This window comes from Gossypium arboreum, chromosome 3 (assembly GCF_025698485.1).
Source record: "Gossypium arboreum isolate Shixiya-1 chromosome 3, ASM2569848v2, whole genome shotgun sequence".
In the NCBI taxonomy this organism is placed as follows: Eukaryota; Viridiplantae; Streptophyta; class Magnoliopsida; order Malvales; family Malvaceae; genus Gossypium; species Gossypium arboreum.
Genome location: NC_069072.1, coordinates 67470807 through 67491132, shown reverse-complemented (window position 1 = coordinate 67491132; position 20326 = coordinate 67470807). Strand labels below are relative to the sequence as shown.

Genomic DNA, 20326 nt, shown 5'->3' with positions numbered 1-20326 from the left:
AGTTGAATGTGAACATTTGAATTGCATAAATGCATAAATATATGAAATTGACCACATGCTTGATAATGCTTGAAAGATGCTAAATTTCATTAGAATAAATGGAAAATTCGTTGGATATGTGATTTCCTAAAATGAATGAGGTCCTGCATTTGTTGCGGACGGGATTTAGCTCGGACTAGTAATCCTATTAATCTCATGATAGAAAAGACTTAGCCCGAATGGGTAATCCTGATATGAGTCCTTTCGAGCATATGTTATGGATTGGATTTAGCTTGGACGGGTCCAGATTAAGCTCTTTAGAGCACATGACATAAAGAGGATTTAGCCTGGATTGGTAATCCTATTGTATACATGTGTGGCTCGAGAGTGTACTCTCTGATGTAGTTCCTGTAACACCCCTTACCCGTATCCATCGCCGGAACAGGGTACGAGGTATTAACAAATTATAGTATATACTATTAAATAAAACCCAACAAAAATATGGCGTGCAAATTGATCATGGATCATTATAACATATGTCATTAACAATACAAACCAACTTCAAAGGCTTCATACAAAATGATTAGTTTGATACTATAAGTAGTAATTTAAACCTAGACAATTATGACACGTAACAAAATAACTAAGTCTGCTATACATGCCATATTTCAAAATGTTGAGTTCAGATACCAAGAGTATTGATAGTGCGGGCGGATCTTTTACGATCTTTGACTCCTGTGCTAGCTGGATGACACTATAAGACAAAGGAGAGAAAAGAAAGTAAGCTTATAGCTTAGTAAGCATATAAGTAACAAATAAGGAATTTAATATGTTTACAACATAACTCAATTATATCATATTTTTAATTTTACTGTTTACTCCAATTTGATCAAGCTGTCCCTCCTGCGTCATGATCACTAAATAAATCATAACTCAAGTTAAGAAACTCGAAATTTAAATCCGTAAAATTTCCATGAATCTAGACTCATAAAAATTCGTACAAATTTTTTCTAGAATTTTTGGTTCAGCCAATTAGTACAATTTATTAGTTAAAGTTTCCCATATACAATCAACTGATCGACCTCTGCTTCATTACTGAATTGAATTTCTCTCAAGACACAATTCAAATAACCATGAAACCTGTTTCATTTAAAACTATACTCAATAAGGAATTTAGGCATATAAACTATATTTCTTAATTTGTTTTGTACAATTTTTAATCATTTTTCAAATTTGAAACAGGGGATCACATAGTCATCCTGACAAGTCTCACACAATTGTAAAAATCTCAAAATATAGAATTCCTTTGCTTGCTCTGTTTCTTTTATATGAAAATAGACTCATTAAGATTTAATTCCACATCTTATTAAACCTCTAATTAAATTCCTTCTATTTTTGGTGAATTTTCAAAATCACATCACTGCTACGCCCAAAACAGGTTTTAATGCTAATTTCACTCTTTCACACATTCTTTATACTAACCTCATTTTAACTTACATATATATATACCACAAATCATTTTCACCACATTTCATGCATCACAAGTGTAGGTCCATGACTACAATGTCACCACAAAACCATCCTGTTGAACAATTCGGATTAATCTCGATACTTGATGGTTTCAAAGACACATTTCACCATCATATTTCATTTAATTCCGCTCTCTTGTACACATGGTGAACACTTAGTACCACTCATGCGACCTAGCCGATTTGTCTCGTAGCTCCCTTGTCTACATGGTGTCCTTCACTTGCAATCACGCATGCGACCTAGCTACATTTATCTCTCACGTAGCTCTCTTGTCTACATGGGATACATCCCGTATCACACATGTGACCTAGCTACTATATAGTATCTCATAGCCTTCTTCTACACATGATGTGCACTCGGCACCATACATGTGACCTAGCTACGCTCCCTCTATTTTATTCAATTTTTTCCGAATGTTCAACCGGGATCTCTCTCTCTATTACTTATTTCCATTCTTCCAATAGTCGATTTATACTTCAACATCAACTAATATATATATATATATATATATATAATAGGCTGAAATATAAGAATGTAAATGAAATTAATGTATTATTTACATACAAACTTACCTCGGTGCAAAATATGGGAATTTTGCAATTTAGTCCAAAACTTTCTCCTTCCCCCGTTCGAGGTCGATTCCACGCCTTTCTTGATCTATAACAACATATTTAGCTCATTTAACACTCGAACTATTTATTTTAATCCAAAAATCACATTATACAAAAATTACATTTTTGCCCCCTAACTTTTATAAAATTACGATTTTTCCCCAAGGCTCAGAAATTTAATTTCAGCCCTTATTCTTATGTTTAATGACCTACTAATCATTTTTCTCTTCTATGGCAACATCAAATTCTCACTCTAACACATAGTTATGAACAATAGGTATTTTTATCGATTATGCCGTTTTGCTCGTTTTCGTTAAAAATCGCTTAGAAAAGATCGTTCTCCTAACTTCAAACATTCATATTCTACCATCAAACAAAAAAATACATGCCTATCATTCATGGGTAAATTTTTAAACATAAACCCTAACTCGAACTAATGGTAGAAATAAGTAAACCAAGCTACGAGGATTTCAAAAATGTGAAGAACATTAAAAACAGGGCTTGAAATCACTTACTATGAAGCTTGAAAGTTGAAGAAACCCTAGCTATGGAGGAGAGCAATTTCCGGCAGCAACTAATGAAGATGATAACCAATTTTGTGTTATTTTTCCCATTTTATTTCATTTAATATACAAATGACCAAAATGCCCTTACTACTAAACTTTCAAAAAATTTCCCTCCATGTCCAACTTTTGTCCATAACTTAAGAATGGGTCAAATTGCTATTTAAGACCTCCTAGTTAATATCCCAAAGCAATTTCATACTAAAAACTTCTAAAACACGAATTTTACAATTTATTCGATTTAGTCCCTAATCTCAACTTAAGCACGAAATGCACAGAATTTCATCACGAAATTTTCACGAAATCGTGAAATCATATCATAAACCCAAAAAAAATTATAAAACAATTATTTCTATCTCGGATTTGTGGTCACGAAACCACTATTTCGATTAGGCCCTAATTCGGGTTGTCACAGACTAGATCTAATTCTAGTCGTTCCAAATATCCAAGCCCTCGGTTAGTAGCCTTTAATCCACACTAGAGCAAAACAAATCAAATAACACCACTAAACCCTTTTAGTTTAGTCGACAACCACCCTATGTATATAGGGGTTTTCAGCTTTTCTTAAACCACAAGATACAAATGGAAAGAAGGTTCGAATACTTACCAAGAGATCTACTCATTGAAGAACGTTCCAAATTCCTTCCTACCCCAATCTATTGAGAATCCAACTTAAACGTGTGTAGAAAATAGATCTAAATATTAATTCCCGAATCACTAAAATATGAGGCTTTTCGGCTTTTGGATCTATCCTAGAATATGGCTATTGCGATCTAAAAGAAAAAAATAGGTGACGATAAGTTCACCATCGAAGAGACAATCAGTAGAGGAAGAGATGTAAGATTAGAGGTTCGGTCTTTTGAAAGATTAAAAGGAAAGGAGATATGGTTTCAACCAAAGGAGTAATCGGCAACAATATTTGAGAAGAAAAAGTTGTTTTAAAAAGAATTTGGCTTCGAGAAAAGAAAATAGAAAAGGAGAGAATTGTTTAGCTTTTGGGAAAAATAGAAAAGAATATGAGCAAAAGAAATAAGATAAGATTAGAATAAAATAAAATCCTTTTCCAATTTTAATTCCTTCCTTAGCTCCCTAATTTCTGGCCAAATTCAAAGTTTGAATTTCATTCAAACTCCTAACCGGTGATTTGCAGCCTTATCCACCGCTTCATCATGCTGGTAAGAAGAGTTTCAGTCAAACTCTAACTCCACCCCACGTGAGCAGCAAAATTGGTAGCCCATTGCGCGTACAACAGCTCAAACTCAAAACCTCAGTCTACCCTTGCAGACTACGCCCGTGCTGCTGGCCATTGCACCATGCTTTCTTCCTTACCAATATACGATCACAGTTAATTTTAAACCTTACCTGCTGAAGCTCCAGTCCGCTTAAAAATAAAAGGGAAATTCCACCTTCCACGCCACTCGAACCTTCAACCTCTAGAACACTCAGCCACACTGCTTGCCGCCGCGACACAACCTCGCTTTTGTTATAATATGACCACATTTACTTATAAGCCTTATTCGCTTCAGTCACGGGCTACTTAAAAGAAATAAAACACATTTCGCTGTCCCCTGCATTCGAACTCGTGACCACTGGGTCTCCTTAGCGCGCTGCTTCCACTGCGCCAAGGCGCTCTCTGTGTTAAATTATACTTGCAACTCCTTTTAACCCTTATTCTAGCCGCGATCTGCATATTAAAAAAACCCAAATTATGACGCCGCACCTTGAACCTGTGCACCTCCTAAGCGTCCTCTTAGCGTCCTTAGCCATCGGGCCAAATGCACGCTTGTGCTAAAACTCAGCCCTAATTTATTAATGAAGCCTAGTGCCCAGATTCCTTAAGAGGCAAGATTCAAGAATTTTGCTAAAGCTATGGGCCGAGCCCCTGACCTTTCTCCACATTATACCCTTCGTTACATATTTAATTACTAATAATAATAATAATAATAATAATTTCATAAACATAAAAATTTCAAATACCAATAATACAACAAATAATAAAAATTTTCAAACATACATACAGAATATTTTTCTAATAATAATTTTATCTCATAATACTAATTAAAATTTCATAAAATTTAAAATATCCGTAATAATAAATATAGTAAAAATTTTCTAGTAGTAATTCAAAATTTTTTCTTAAACGGTAATATTTAAAACTTCTTAATTATTCAGGTTTCCTTCTATCCGAATCCTAGACTCAAAGCCTAACTCTTCTAGGCCCCAAAAATCGGAGCGTTACAGTGAGATCGACTGCACAGTTCGCAGAAATCAGAGAGAAATAAGGCGAAACCTAAGATACACAGAGGACGAGCAAGAGGATGATACTTCAACCACAACCGAGGAGATGACTGAAAACCAAGAAAATCTGCTACCTCCTACGATTGCTGCTGATCCAATAAATCAGAATCCTACTTCACGCACTATGTATGATTATGCTAAACCTAGTTTAACAGGAACCGAGTCAAGTATAGTTAGACTTGCTATTGCTGTAAATAATTTTGAACTAAAACCTAACACAATTCAAATGATACAACAGTTTGTTCAGTTTGATGGTTTGCAGGACGAGGATCCTAACGCTCACTTGGCAAATTTCCTAGAATTTTACGATACCTTTAAAATTAATGGCATTTCTGATGACACCATTCGCCTTCGGTTGTTTCGTTTTTTATTAAGGAATAAGGCTAAACAATGGTTGAACTTGTTACCATGAGGGTCAATCACTACTTGGGAACAAATGACCGAAAAGTTTTTATTAAAATATTTTCCGCCGGCTAAAACAGCCAAATTATGTAATGATATCTCTTCTTTTGTGCAGATGGATTTAGAAACGCTCTACAATGCATGGGAGAAATACAAGGACCTTTTGAGAAGGTGCCCTCACCATGGGTTACCGCTTTGGCTACAGGTTCAAACGTTTCATAATGGCCTGAATCCTTCGACTCGGCAGATGATTGATGCACCTGCTGGAGGAACTATCAATAATAAGACGCCTGAGGCGGCTTACGAATTTATTGAGGAGATGTTACTAAATAACTATCAGTGGCAAGTTATAAGAACAAACCCAATGAAAGCAGCTGGTGTTTTCAACCACGACGCGGTTACTATGCTATCTAACCAAGTAGAACTCTTAAATAAAAAGATTGACGGTTTGTGTGGTTCTACTCGGTACATCTAGTGATGAGGTGCAATTCGAATGGAGGAGGAGCATGCATAGAATATCAACCCTTGAATCCTAGCATCGAGGAGGAACAAGTCCAATATATGGGTAACAATAACTCTAGACCCCAAAATAACCCATATAGTAGCACTTATAATGCAGGTTCGAGGAACCATCCCAATTTCTCATAGGGCGGTCAAGAAAATCAAAGGCCACAACATCTTCCGGGTTTTCAACAACCACCTTACCAGCAAGAAAAGAAGCCGAACCTTGAGGAGATGCTAACCAAATTCATCTTGGTGTCAGAAACTCGTTTTCAGAATACTGAGACAACACTCAAAAATCAACAAGCATCAATCCAGGGGCTCGAAACTTAGATTGGACAGCTTGCTAAATTAATTTCCGAACGACCACCAGGTAGCCTACCAAGCAACACTGAACCTGACCCAAGGGAGCAACTCAACGCGATTGCCATTCAAGATGAGGAAGGGTCAGTTGCAAAACCAAGGCCAGAAATTCTTAAAGGAGCTTTTAAAAAATAAACAAAAGTTGGATGAGGCGTCGCATGTGGAGTTGAATGCAATTTGCTCAGCCATATTACAAAATAAGCCACCCAACAAATTGAAGGATCCAGGGAGTTCTACGATTCCTTGTTTAATTGGTAGTTTAGATGTTCATCATGCATTGGCTGACTTAGGGGCAAGCAACAATGTTATGCCTTATAAAATGTTTAAATAGCTAGGTCTTGGGAAACCCAAACAAACTAGGATGAGCATTCAATTGGCTGATAAAACCATTAGATTTCCTAGAAGTATCATTGAAGATGTTCTTGTTAAGATCGATAAATTTATATACCCAGTAGACTTTGTTGTTCTAGACATGGAAGAGGATAGTAACGTACCTTTAATTTTAGGACGACCCTTTTAGCGACTGCTAGAACCATTATTAATGTTGGTACAGGTGAACTCAAACTTCGTGTGGGAGATGAAACAATCACCCTTCAAGCTCGTAATTCGAGTAACACATCAAAAATTGAAGGTGGTTGTATAAATCATTCTACTAGTACTGATCACGTGGTGAAACCTTCTGTGCAGGAAATAGTTACAAAGAACGTATATGAGCCATGTTCAAACAACAACAAGGGACCTATCTATGAAGAACAGAGGCTACAAGTTGAGCAGCTAGATGAATGGCAGACACAGAAATCGAGAACACTTGATAGGCCAAAACTGAGCCAGGACGAGCTCAATACCTTACCAAATCAACTTAAGGTTGGAGACAAAGTACTACTAGATGCAGTAGAGCCTCGCATTACCACTTCTGAAACTAATGAAAAAATTCCTTTTACGGTACTTAATATTTTTCCATATAGTACAGTTGAGGTAAATCATCCCAAATTCAGCCCATTTAAGGTAAACAATACTCGTCTTAAACCTTATGTTGATAAAATTTATAGCAGGGATGAGGAGTGTAAACTCCTCGCTCCACCTTGACTATGCAAAAGTAAGGTAAGTCAAGCTTAGACTATAAATAAGCGCTTCTCGAGAGGCAAACCAAGCATAAACAGTGTTAATTTCTTTAAAAATTTTAGTTTTTAACATCTAACATACTAACCAAATCATGGAGCGCAGACGTTCTAAAGACCACACGGCCAGGCACAAAGGCGTGCATTAGGCCGTGTGAAAACAGGGCAACATTTTTTCCCCAACATAGGATACGATAAGTTGCCACGGCTGTGCGACATGGCAGTGGGTGAAACTGCAAAAACAACACGGGCGTGCGACATGCCCGTGCCTTGAAACCGTGGTTGAAACTGAAAATGTAACACAGACGTGCGACATGCCCATGCCCTCCACCCGTGGTCGACACTCTAAAACAAACACAGGCATGGACCTATGTACACGGGCGTGGGAGAAGCAAACGAAGCAAGACACGGCCGTGCGACACGACTGTGTGTGCCCACACGCCCAAGCCACATGGGCGTAGGCTGAATGTCAGATGCGCCCAAATTCAAAATTTGCGAAACACACAAGCAAAAATTAGGGTACACGGGCATGTCCCATGGCCGTGTGCCCCAAAATCGATATAAACCCTTCACTATTCATCATCGCCCTCCTCAAAAATCCTTAACCCTAGCCGCTGCAACTCCACACGCCTTACCCCCATGCCCGTGCGCCACCTACAACACCGATTCCGATGCCCCAAGTTCTTTCTTTTTGCGTTTGTTTACTCTTTTCTCTCTATTTTCTCTAAATATGTTACTTATTTCATGATTCCTTTGCTATATTGAACTATTTTTGAATATTCATAGTTAGAATAGTAAAATACTAATGCTTGTTCAATAAAAATTTTTGTCATTTTAGTTACTCCATTATGCAATACTCTTCCATTTTTCCTTGTTTCCATGAAATTTACGCCTACTCACATGTATTCATTCATTATTTCCATAATCCTCTAACTTGATATATTTAGTGGTTTTAGTTTTTATCATCTCGTACGTTAATCTCATAAGATATTCATATTTAGCCTTGATTTTCCATACTACTCTTGGGGCATATTGATTGAACTTTGATTTTTCAACGCAGGTACAATGTCGTCCTCACATGATAAGAAGGCCGCTGTTCCTGCCTCAAAGAAGAGGAAAGGAGCAGCATCATCCTCAGGTCCTACCATGGAGATTAGGCACCTATTCCTCCAGGTTCTATTGGGACCTCAGGAGGAATTATATTAGATATTATGGGCCCGACCCCTAGGTGTAGGCTGCTGCATTGACTGGGCTACACTCGAGTAGATTTAATTGGCTGACGCAGTCCGAGCCCTCCTAACGACTGACCCGTGGGGGCTCTTCTTTGAGATTGTCGAGCCGACGTATCTTGAGTTTACATTGGAATTCTGCTTGATGTTCCATCTTCAGACCGTCATGACCAACTTTGATGATCTTGGAATAGTCTAGTTCCACCTTGGTGGTCTAGTACGCCAGTTGAGCGTACCCGAGTTCGAGATTTCACTAGGGCAATATACGAAGGAGTTTATGGATGACAATGACCTCGACACCCTCTACCGCCACATCTACTACTCCCCCTCGAAATGTTGGAGGGACCTCGTCCTTGCCTTGGCCACCTACAATCCAAGCCGCTCCAAGGCATCGGCTTTCCCTCCTTCCTTGAGGTATTTACACGCCATCTTGGTTCACACTCTGACAGGGAGATAAGAGAGCACTGGCGTCTTCACCACCCACAACGCCTATTTCTTATGGAGTATGGCGAACGGGCACGTCATAGACCTCGCCTACTTTATTGCCTTCGCCATTCACCACCAGACAGAGCGGCATAAGAGAGGGGTCATCTCTATCGGGCCCTATGTGACTCAATTGGCTCAACACTTCGGGCTTCTCAATACAGTAGCCCAATCATTCTCCCTCACTCTCATCGGCCAGATGTCCCCACAGGGCATCTCGAGCATGCTAAGTATGAGGATGATCGAGAAACGACGTGGCACATACCCTCCTCAGTACCGCCTCACCCAGTCCACCGAGGAGGAAGACCCAGATGACATTTTTTATAATGTCCCTCCATGTCACGAGGATCCACCGACTCAGCCACCATCCCCCTCTCGTCCAGTTCATGCGACGACTTCATACGCTAACATCTCTGAGCGTCTTACTCGATTTGAGCAACAGTGTTTTCAGCGCTTTGATAACATTGATGCTACTCTACTGCAGATTTGTCAGCACTTCCACATCTCATCACCACCCCGACCTTACGAACCATCTAGCGATGAAGATGTTTAAAAACTTTTATTTATTAATTTATGTTTTTACTTTTATTCTATTTTAAGACTACTTTTTATTTTTCTTTAAGCTTATTTTTATTAGGTTTTATACTTATTATTTTATAATTTTAAATTTCGGCTATTTCATTACGAGTAACTATGCTTCGTTATATTTCTTAAAAATTTCCTAATTCTATCACAGTTATAAAGAGCTCTAAAGCTCATCATCATATAGGAACTAAAAACTCCACCGGGAAAGGTTCTCTACGACTGCCATGTCCTGCTCGACCACGACCATGACCACCACCAGATATAATATTCTTTTGGCGCAGGACTTATGGACTAATGAACCTCTACCACCACTAGAGTATCCTCCTCCACTCTCACGCCGATTATTCTCCAAACCTCCAGTTCAAGGAATTCATTCATCATTCAGGAAGTTTCACTTCTCTCCCTATCTTATGATTATAAATCTATCTTTGTACATTGAAGGCAATGTACATCTTAAGTGTGGGGGGTCTTTTATATCATCATTAGAAATCCTTGAATTGTGTCTTATTCTCACGTGAATCACTCATTGTGACAGCCCTGATTTGACCCTAGTCGGAAAGTGGTTTCGGAACCACAAAATCGAGTCACAAAAATAATTAGATGTTATATTCTGTGCTTATTGTATGTGAAATTTGTATGTGTGAATATTTTGTGCCTTGATTTTATCAATTAGGTGTTAATTTATAAGAAAGGACTCATGTGATAAGACTTGAAAATGTGATAGGTGAATTTTAAAGTGGCCAAATAATGCATGAATTTTGACATGGGGGACTTACATGTCAAATGGACCACTTTTAATATAGTGGCCAGCCATATTGATATACATTTTATTTAAGCATTATAATAGGTAATGGCATTATATTATGAAATAAAAAAAATTGATTAAATAAGAGAAGAGTGATAAAGACAATGTGTATTCATTTTTCTTTTATTCATTGCCGTAACTGGAAAAAATATATATATATAGAAGAAGCCAAGGCATTCGGCCATGGTTATTTCATAAATCAAAGGTATGTTAATGTGATTTTTATGAAATTGTTTATGAAATTAAATTGATAAATGCATTGTATAGTTAACCCATGGTTTAAATTCATGAATCATTGAACATATATGTATTCGGCAAGTTGCTAAATTGTGATAATTTGATAGTTTTTAGAAGGTGTTGTTTAGATGTTAAATTAGCTTAAATGATGGTTGAATGAGTGTAATGTTAATGAATGAATAAGTTGACTTCATTGTTGAGAAGTATGAAGTTGAAGTTGTCGTATATATATATATATATTTGGGAAAGGAAATTTGTTTTTATTTAAGATAAGCTTGTTAAATTTGCCCTTATTATTTCCGGATAAGTTACTTAGTTAAAGAAAATTTTTAAAGTATTTAGTTAATTGATAATAAATTAATGGTGTGTGTATAAAATGTTTGAATGTTAAATAGGTTATTGTTTCAACGACCGAATGTGCCAAAGGCTAATGCATGGTCTAGTTGATCAATATGTGTTAAAGGAACGTGAATAAATATCTATTTGATGAACTATATATTTGAATATATGGTTGAGATATGTATATGGAAATATGATAAATCATATGAGTTTTGTGTTTGTGTGTGAACTAAGTATACAATGAATATTCGGCTATGAAAGTCATAGGAATTTTGGTAATGTATGTATTTGGTCATTAGGGTTTTATGTACTTTAGATATGTGAGATATGTGTTAAGGTAAGTTACTTATTTGATATAAGTATTCGGTCATAAAGGTGTACATGAGGAAATGTTAAATAAATTGTATTAAATTGCTTAATGTGATTAAAAATGTGTATGACCATTTTGTAATTGAGCTAAAAGTAGCTATATGGCCTATTAAATTTCTTGTCATATTCGGCCATAAGCTAGCATGATGGGACTTTAATAAGTTAAATTTTGATTGAATTAGCACAAGAGCATAAGGAGCCAATTTTGGATAAAGGGAAAGCGAATCTAGTTGATTAGTCAATCCGTAGTTATTCGATAAAATCCAAGGTAAGTTTTTAAGTGTTTGTGTTTGATCATGTTACATGCTTAAGAGCTGAATAATAATAATTAAAAAGATGTTTGATTGTATATATATATACATATACATATGTTCTTTGTGTTGAATAAATATTAAATTAAAGTTATGAGCCGTATGTGACTAGCATATCTAGTCGACTTTGATACTATCAAATGATGTACTAAGACATGTTTTCCAATGTGGAAATTAAACCTTATGTGGTTGAAAGGATGAAAATCTTTGTTCATAGATATGTGTTTCAGTTATACGTAATTGAAGTATAAATTATGAAAGTATGAAAGAACAGGTGAATTGTTTATCGAAATGTGATATTCGGGCCTTGGCCTAGCAAGCTTTAAGCTGGTGAATAATATTATCGGGCTACGGGCCTAGCAGGCTATAATGCAGGTGAGATAATATCAGGCTTCGGGCCTAGCAGGTTATAATGCCGGTGAGATAATATCGGGTTTTGAGCCTAGCAGGCTATAATGCCGGTGAAATGATATCAGGCTTCAAGCCTAGCAGGCGAAATGTCGGTGAATGAGTTTAGACTTAAAGTCTAGTAGGCTTCGTGCTGATGATGAATTCGGGTTTAAAACCTAGCAGGCTAAATGCCGGTGATTTGATAAAAGTCTAAGACTATGAGACCTTGTGTTAAATCGACAATTGAATTCGTTCAATACATTAAGTTTGCTAGGTATGTGATATATACTTATACATGTTAGATCGATTGGAATTGAATCATGAATGTGAAATGAGAAGCATAGGTGGAGATGTCATATGTGTATGTGTGTATTTGGTCATGGTGAAAGGTTATGTGAATTATGTGAAATACCATTTAGATATGAATGACGAAAGTAACTGTGGTTATGAAATGGTACAATGGTTGAATTCGGTTGAATTAAAGTTGACACTGAAGTATTTAAATACCTATGTCATATATGTGAGTATGGGTAAAACCATCGTAAATTATCGATAAGGGTGGGCTATGTGCAGAATCATCTTATAATTGCTAATTTGAACGGTTGTGTGCGAATCATTTAGCATGATGTATTTTATTGAGATTATGCTTAAGTGAAATTATAGATATGTGATGAAATTGATTGGTGATATACATGTTTAAATAATATGAATGCAAAAAATGTGTGAAAGAGTAAATTTGTAATAAATCTGCTTGGGACAGCAGCAGTAACGTGATTTTGGAAAATCACCATAAATTGTGAGAGTTGAGTTAGAAGCTGAATAAATTATTTAATTAAAGCTTAATGAGTCTAGTTTCTTATAAAAGAAACTGTGTAAGCAAAAGAATTGCTGATAATGATATATTTGAAGTGGCATGGGACAGAATCAAATGACTTCAGGGTTCTCTGTTCTGTATTTAGAAAATCATTATAATTTGTAAAAAAATGGTTATAAGATAAAAATTATATGCTTAGACTCCTTAATGAGTCTAGTCTCAAATCAAAACAAAGATAACATATTTTGAACTTTTTACAATGAGAAATTTGATTCGTAGTGAAGAGTGGTCAGATTAGTCAAACAGTGAAATAGGGGAAACTTTAAGAAAAATCTGGTATTGATTGACCAAACCAAAAATTCTGAAAATTTTATGAATATAAGATGTATGAGTCTATTTTTAGGGAAAATTAACAACAATTGATTTGGAGTTTTGTAACTCTAGTTATAAATAATTTAGTGACTGTTGCTTAGGAAGACAACTTGTAGTGAATTTGTGATTATGTTGTAAACATTGATAAAACTTGTTAATGAGTTGTTTATTGATTTTGTAACACCCCGAACCCGAGACCATCGCCGGTGTCGGACACGAGGGGTTAGCAAGCCAAGTTCACTTGTTTTGCCCATCCATTGGACATTTCCAGTCAGGCTGGAAAAACTGCATCACTGTCGCCTTAAAAATCATATCTCGAGTTTCGAAACTCGGAAACTGGTTTCGTAAATTTTCCCTGAATTTAGACTCATATATACATCCATGGATTTATTTCTAGAATTTTTGGTCGGGCCAATTGGTACAGTTTATTAGTTAAAGTCACCCATGTTACAGGGATCGACTGCTCTGACCTTCGCGCGGTATAACTTGAATATCTCTCTGTAAAGGGCTTTAATGCTGGTACCGTTTGTTTCTAATGAAACTAGACTCAAAATGGAATCTGTACATATAAGGTATGTCTCCTAATTATTTCTGGATAATTTATAGTAAATTTTTAAAGTTTCGACAGGGAACCCAGAAACTGTTCTGGCCCTGTCTCACAATAGCTTTAATATCTCTTAACATGTAACTCCGATGACCATTTCGTTTCTTCCATATGAAAATAGACTCATCAATGTTCATTTACATAGCTCATTCACTATTTAATACCATTCCTACAAATTTTTGTGATTTTTCACATTCACGTTACTGCAGCTGGCAGCATCTGTTTTTAAGGTAGGTCTTACCTATTTTGTAGTCTCCATGAACCAACTAGTCTTGCCTTACATAGGTCCACATATGATCATTTTAACCATGCCAATGGCTGATCATGTGACCAACATTCCCATTTCCAATTCATAGTCACATCATGACACCATATATATATATACAAACCGCAAATAGTTTAAGTTGATACTTCACTATTACGAGCCATTTTCGCATGGCCGTACACATATACATCATAACATATTTAAACCAACAAGGGTAGTCCTATACATGCCATTTCAAGTTCAACCAAGAATTTATACCAAAATGGGGGCTTGATAGTGTGGATGACTTCGACTTCAACGATCCCGAATCCGATTGCTATCGGCGAAATCTAGAAAACCGAGAGCCAAAGCGGCGGAGTAAGCATTTTTATGCTTAGTAAGTCTCAAGGAATATAATCAACTCTAATTACAGCAATACATTCACATAGTTAAATGCATCATTTCATTAATGCACATTCACATAATCATACTTACTTCACCATCCCAACTCTTATGTTCATACACAAATAACGGCTTCATTAAGGCCGATAACTCGTTCCATCATAGGAGCGGATATTCACACGCTCTTACTCCTAGCGCCAAAAGCACACACCGCACTTACCTTGTCATTGGGAAATTTCACAAGTGCATTAGCTGAAATTTTCCAGCAAGCTTATAATTTTCAAATCACATACCTTCGAGTTTAACCGGATGTCGCTACTCGATCAATCGCCTTGGGACATAGCCGGTTATGGTAACCCGCACCAAGGCCTCACGGACTTAACCCGGATATCACGATTTGCACAAATGCCTTCGGTCTTAGCCGGATAGAATGACTTCGCACGAATGCCTTGGTCTTAGCCGGATGTAGCCACTAGCACAATTGCCTTGGTCTTAACCCGGTTATAATTTCCAGCATAATTGTCTTCGGGCTTAGCCCGATATCAATCAATTTCTCATGCACACATACATCAATAATCATTGGACATACATATTTATTTTCGTTACTAAGGCTCAAACACAATTATAATTACTAACATAATCGCCTCGGGACTTAGCCCGGTATCATTCAATACTCATACACACATAAATCAATAATCAATACATCCATATTTCATTCCACATAATTCAAGTAAGGTCACTTCTTGAGGACTTACCTCGGATGTTGTCGAACGGCTTTTACGGCTATTCGATCACTTTTCCTTCCCTTGTCCAATTGTGGCCCTCTTAGCTCTTGAGCTAATTCAAACAAATTCAATTTATCAAAACCTCATTGTGCTAGCTTATGGCCGAATATGACAAGGAATTTAAATGGTCATATGGCCACCCTTTAGCTTGAATACACAATGGTCATGCACATTTTATACTACATCAAGCAATTCAATACAATTTATTCGAGCATCAAGGAAAAGCTAAGGCCTTCAATAGGCTACCCAAGGCCGAATATACTTGTCCATGTTGAGGCCAATTATGCACTTAATACCACACAAAAACAGCATGCATTTTACTAGTTAATGCTTTGCATATTGTAGCTCAAAACTTACAATATAGCATCAAGCACTCATATGTGTGCTAGGCGAATGTGCTTACAATTTCACAATTATTCTTCAACATCTTCTTCTTTAAACAAACTTATTCATCACTTCCTTCATAACCAAAACATCATGTGCAAACATATATATACATATATGAGCATGGCGAATTTCAAGGTGTCCATAGCCATCCAAAACACAAATTTTAACTAACACGCAAGAAGCATGAACCATGCTCATGAATGCATCATGGCGAATATGACAATCATGCTCCTTTTCAACTTCAATCATGATAAAACAAAAGAAAGCTCAAAATCTTACTCAAGAGTAGACAATCCATCATTGCATGCATCATCATCAAGCTTCACACTTAGCATGCAATGGCTTTATCACCATAACAACTTTGGCCAAATACCATTTCCATGGCTTAACAAAGATTTGAGCCATGGCTAACATGCACATCAAGTTAGCAACCAAAACATGCATGAAACTCCTAACACAACCTCATACATACCTTAATCTTGATGCAAACTTAGCCAAATCTCCTTCTAGATCTCTTCCAAACCAAGCATGAAGCAAAAATCCTCCTTCTTCCTTAGTTTTGGCTCAAAGAAAGGATGAACAAAAATTTTTCTTTCCTTCTCTACAACTCACGGCAATGGGGGATTACCACACTCACACACATTTTTTTCATTTTTTATCACCCATACACCTTTGTTTATTATTTCACCCTAATGCACCAACAAAACATGTTTCATGACATGTTTAGCCCATCCTCCTTGTCATGGCGGCCACCACCTATAAAGGGGAATTTGACATGCAAGTCCATTATTTTGCATGCATGCTTTAATTAGTCATCACACATTTCCTATAATACTTTCAAAGTTCATTACTAAGTCCTTTCTTGTGGAATTCACCCTTATAACACTAAATCAATCATCATAAAATGTCATACATGAGCACACATATTATAGGCATCAAAATAAATTTTTAATTATTTTTATGCCTCGGTTTTGTGGTCCCGAGACCACCTTCCGACTAGGGTCAATTTTGGGTGTCACAACTCTCCCCCACTTAAGAAATTTTCGTCCCCAAAATCTTACCGTAAATAGGTTTGGATATCGCTCTTTCATAGAGTTCTCGGTCTCCCAAGTAGCTTCTTCTATCCTGCTTGAGCCATAACACTTTTACTAGCGGAACCCGCTTGTTTCACAACTCTTTCACTTCTCGTGATAGGATACGAATCGGTTCTTCCTCATAACTCATATTAGCTTGAATTTCAATTTCGATGGACTAATCACGTGCGATGGATCGGATCTATAGCGTCGAAGCATCGAAACGTGAAAGACATCGTGAACCTTTTCGAGTTCGGGGCAAAATCGAACGATATGCCACTTTGGATCGACTCGCCGGATATCTCATATGGCCCAACGAACCTCGGGCTCAACTTGCCCTTACGGTAGAATCGAGTATCTTTTCCAAGGCGATACCTTGAGAAACACTTTATCACCCACGATACTCGATATCCTTACGCTTCAGTCCGCGTCGACTTCGACGATCGGAGGCTATCTTCGACTTTCACGGATTACTTTCACTTTCATTCAAAGATCCCTAATCAAATCCACCGAAAATCTTGCTTTCACCGAGCTCGGTCCAAAACAATGGTGTACGGCATTTACGACCGTACAAGGCCTCGTAGGGTGCCATCAAAATACTTGATTGAAAGTCGTTGTTGTAAGCGAATTCAATCAACGGCAAATACCGCTCCCATGAACCACTAAACTCGAGGACGCAACATCTTAACATATCCTCAAGTATCCGAATTATCCGCTCGGATTGACCATCGGTTTGGGGTGAAAGGTGGTGCTGAAATGCAACTTGGTACCCAAAGCTTCTTGCAACTTTTTCCAAAATCGCGAGGTAAATCTCGGATCTCTATCCCACACGATGGAAATAGGCACCCGTGTAATCTCACAACTGAGAAACGTACAATTCAAATAATTTGTCCATTGAAAAATCCGTGACGTATGGGGACAAAGTGGGCCGACTTAGTCAATCGATCTACCACGACCCAAACCGCATCCTTCTTACTTGCGACAATGGCGGTCCGGATACAAAGTCCATTGTGACTCGATCCCATTTCCACTCGGGTATCGTGATTGGTGAAGTAATCCTCAAGGCACCGATGTTCCGCTTTCACTTGTTGACATATTAAACATCTCAAACAAAGTCGGAGATGTCTCACTTCATACCATGCCACCAAAACCGACGTTTCAAATCATTGTACATCTTCAGACTCCCGGGTGGATTGCCATTCGGCTACAATGGGCTTCATTCGAATTATTGAAATGAGTTCAATTCTTTGGAACACACAGACGACTTTTGAACCTCAAACAATCGTCATCATCGATTTGAAACTCGAATCCTTGTTCGAACACACTCAAATTTCGTTTTGCGGCCAACTCGTCGTCGACTTTCGAGCTTCTCGAATTTGATGTATCAATAGTGGTTTGGCTTTCAATTCAGCTACTAACACACTATCGGATCAAACAGACAAGTGCACGCTCATCGCTCAGAAGCGAATAATGATTTACGACTCAAGGCATCCGCAACCACATTCGCCTTTCCCGTGATAGTCAATGACCACTCGTAATCCTTTAACACTCGAGCCAACATCTTTGTCGCAGATTTAAGTCTCTTTGGATCATCAAATATTTGAGACTTTTGTGATCCGAGTATACATGGCACCTTTCACCAAATAAGTAATGTCGCCAAATCTTTAAAGGCGAATACGATAGCGCCAATTCGAGATCATGAGTCGGATAATTTTTCTCATGTGGCTTTAATTGCCTCGACGATAGGCCACAACTCGACCTTCTTGCATTAATACGCAACCTAACCCAAGTAGAGAGGCGTTGCTATAGATGACAAACTCTTTGCTTGGACTCGGGTTGCACTAGAATTGGGGCTTTAGTCAAATAAGTTTTCAGTTGATCGAAACTTTTTTGGCATTTCTCCGTCCATTCGAACTTAACATCCTTTTGGAGTAGCTTCGTCATCGGCGTGGCTATCGTTGAGAAGCCTTTACAAATCGTCGATAATAACCGGAAGCCCCAAAAGCTCGAACCTCAAGAATATTTCTGAGGCTTCCAATTAAGTATGGCTGAAATTTTATTCGGGTCGACTCGAATACCCGATGCAGATACCACATGACCCAAGAAGCTAACCTCTCTTAACCAGAACTCACACTTGCTGAACTTAGCATATAATTGCTTATCCCATAAAATTTGCAGACTAACCGCAGTGTTCAGATGTTCGGTCTCATTTCTTGAATAGACCAAGATGTCATCAATGAACACGACTACTGAATCGATCCAAATATGGTCTAAAGATCCGATTCATTAAATCCATAAATACCGCGAGGGCATTAGTGAGCCCAAACGGCATCACTAGGAACTCATAGTGACCATATCTCGTTCTGAAGGCAGTCTTGGGTACGTCCGAATCTCGGATTCGCAATTGATAATAGCCCGATCTCAAATCTATTTTCGAGAACACTGAGGCTCCCTTTAGTTGATCGAACAAGTCATCGATACGTGGCAATGGATATTTGTTCTTTATTGTCGCTTTATTAAGCTGACGATAATCGATGCACAGCCGCATGGTTCCATCTTTCTTTTCACGAACAACACCGGCGCACCCAAGGCGAAAAACTCGGGCGAGCAAAACCTCTATCCACCAATTCTTGCAACCGAGCTTCCAACTCCTTTAATTCCTTTGGTGCCATACGATCACGGAGCTATCGAAATTGGAGTGGTACCGGTACCAATTTGATGCCAAATTCTATTTCCGAAATGTGGTAAACCCGCAATTCTTCGTGGAAAACATTCGGTATTCACAAACCACGGGCACAGATTCGGGTTTCTTTTCGATTCCTTGTCATCGAAAGCACGACGCAAGGTACGCTTCGCACTCTTTTCTTACATATTTTCGGGCCAACATTGCGATATTACGGTGGCAACCCCTTTAAGTCCGTAGACTTAACCCGAATTATCTCGTTATTCGCGACCTCAAATCGATAGTCTTGCTTTTGCAATTTACGACCGCATCGTGCATGGTCAACCCATCCAAACCAAGAATAATGTCGAATTCATCGAACGGCAAAAGCATCAAGTCCGCCGGAAACAAGAACCTCGAACACTAGGGGACTTTTCTTGCACACTTTGTTGACAAGCACGTAATGACCCAAGGGTTTGACACCGAATTACAAACTCAAGAGACTCAATAGGCAAAGTCTTCTTGGATGCTAAGGTTTCACATATATAAGATTGAGTAGAACCGGGTCAATCAAAGCAATCACATTAGTATTGAAAAGAGTGAAAGCACCGTAATGACATCCGGAGAGGCAAGATCCTCGGCGTGCGGCGTATGGCATAAGTCCTCGCAGGAGCACGAGCCTCGATCTGATGGTAGCATCTCAAGATCCTCTCGACCGCCAATGACATTGCCCATATTTCTAGGTGGCCTACCTCGGCGATGGTAGCACCCGAGTTTCCACTCGACTCACATTCTGCTCAAGCATCCTCGGGCAATCCTTCCTAAAGTGGTCGGCCGATCCACACTTATAGCGAGAGCGATCACGAAACC

General features: G+C 38.1%; 1 non-coding gene across 1 annotated transcript; it reads right to left on the bottom strand.

The window, feature by feature from the left end:
* Positions 1–5465: 5465 nt before the first annotated feature.
* On the bottom strand, positions 5466–5572 carry LOC128290793 (small nucleolar RNA R71). The gene has a single exon (XR_008280579.1). It is a non-coding gene; the product is annotated as a small nucleolar RNA R71 (small nucleolar RNA).
* Positions 5573–20326: the final 14754 nt, after the last annotated feature.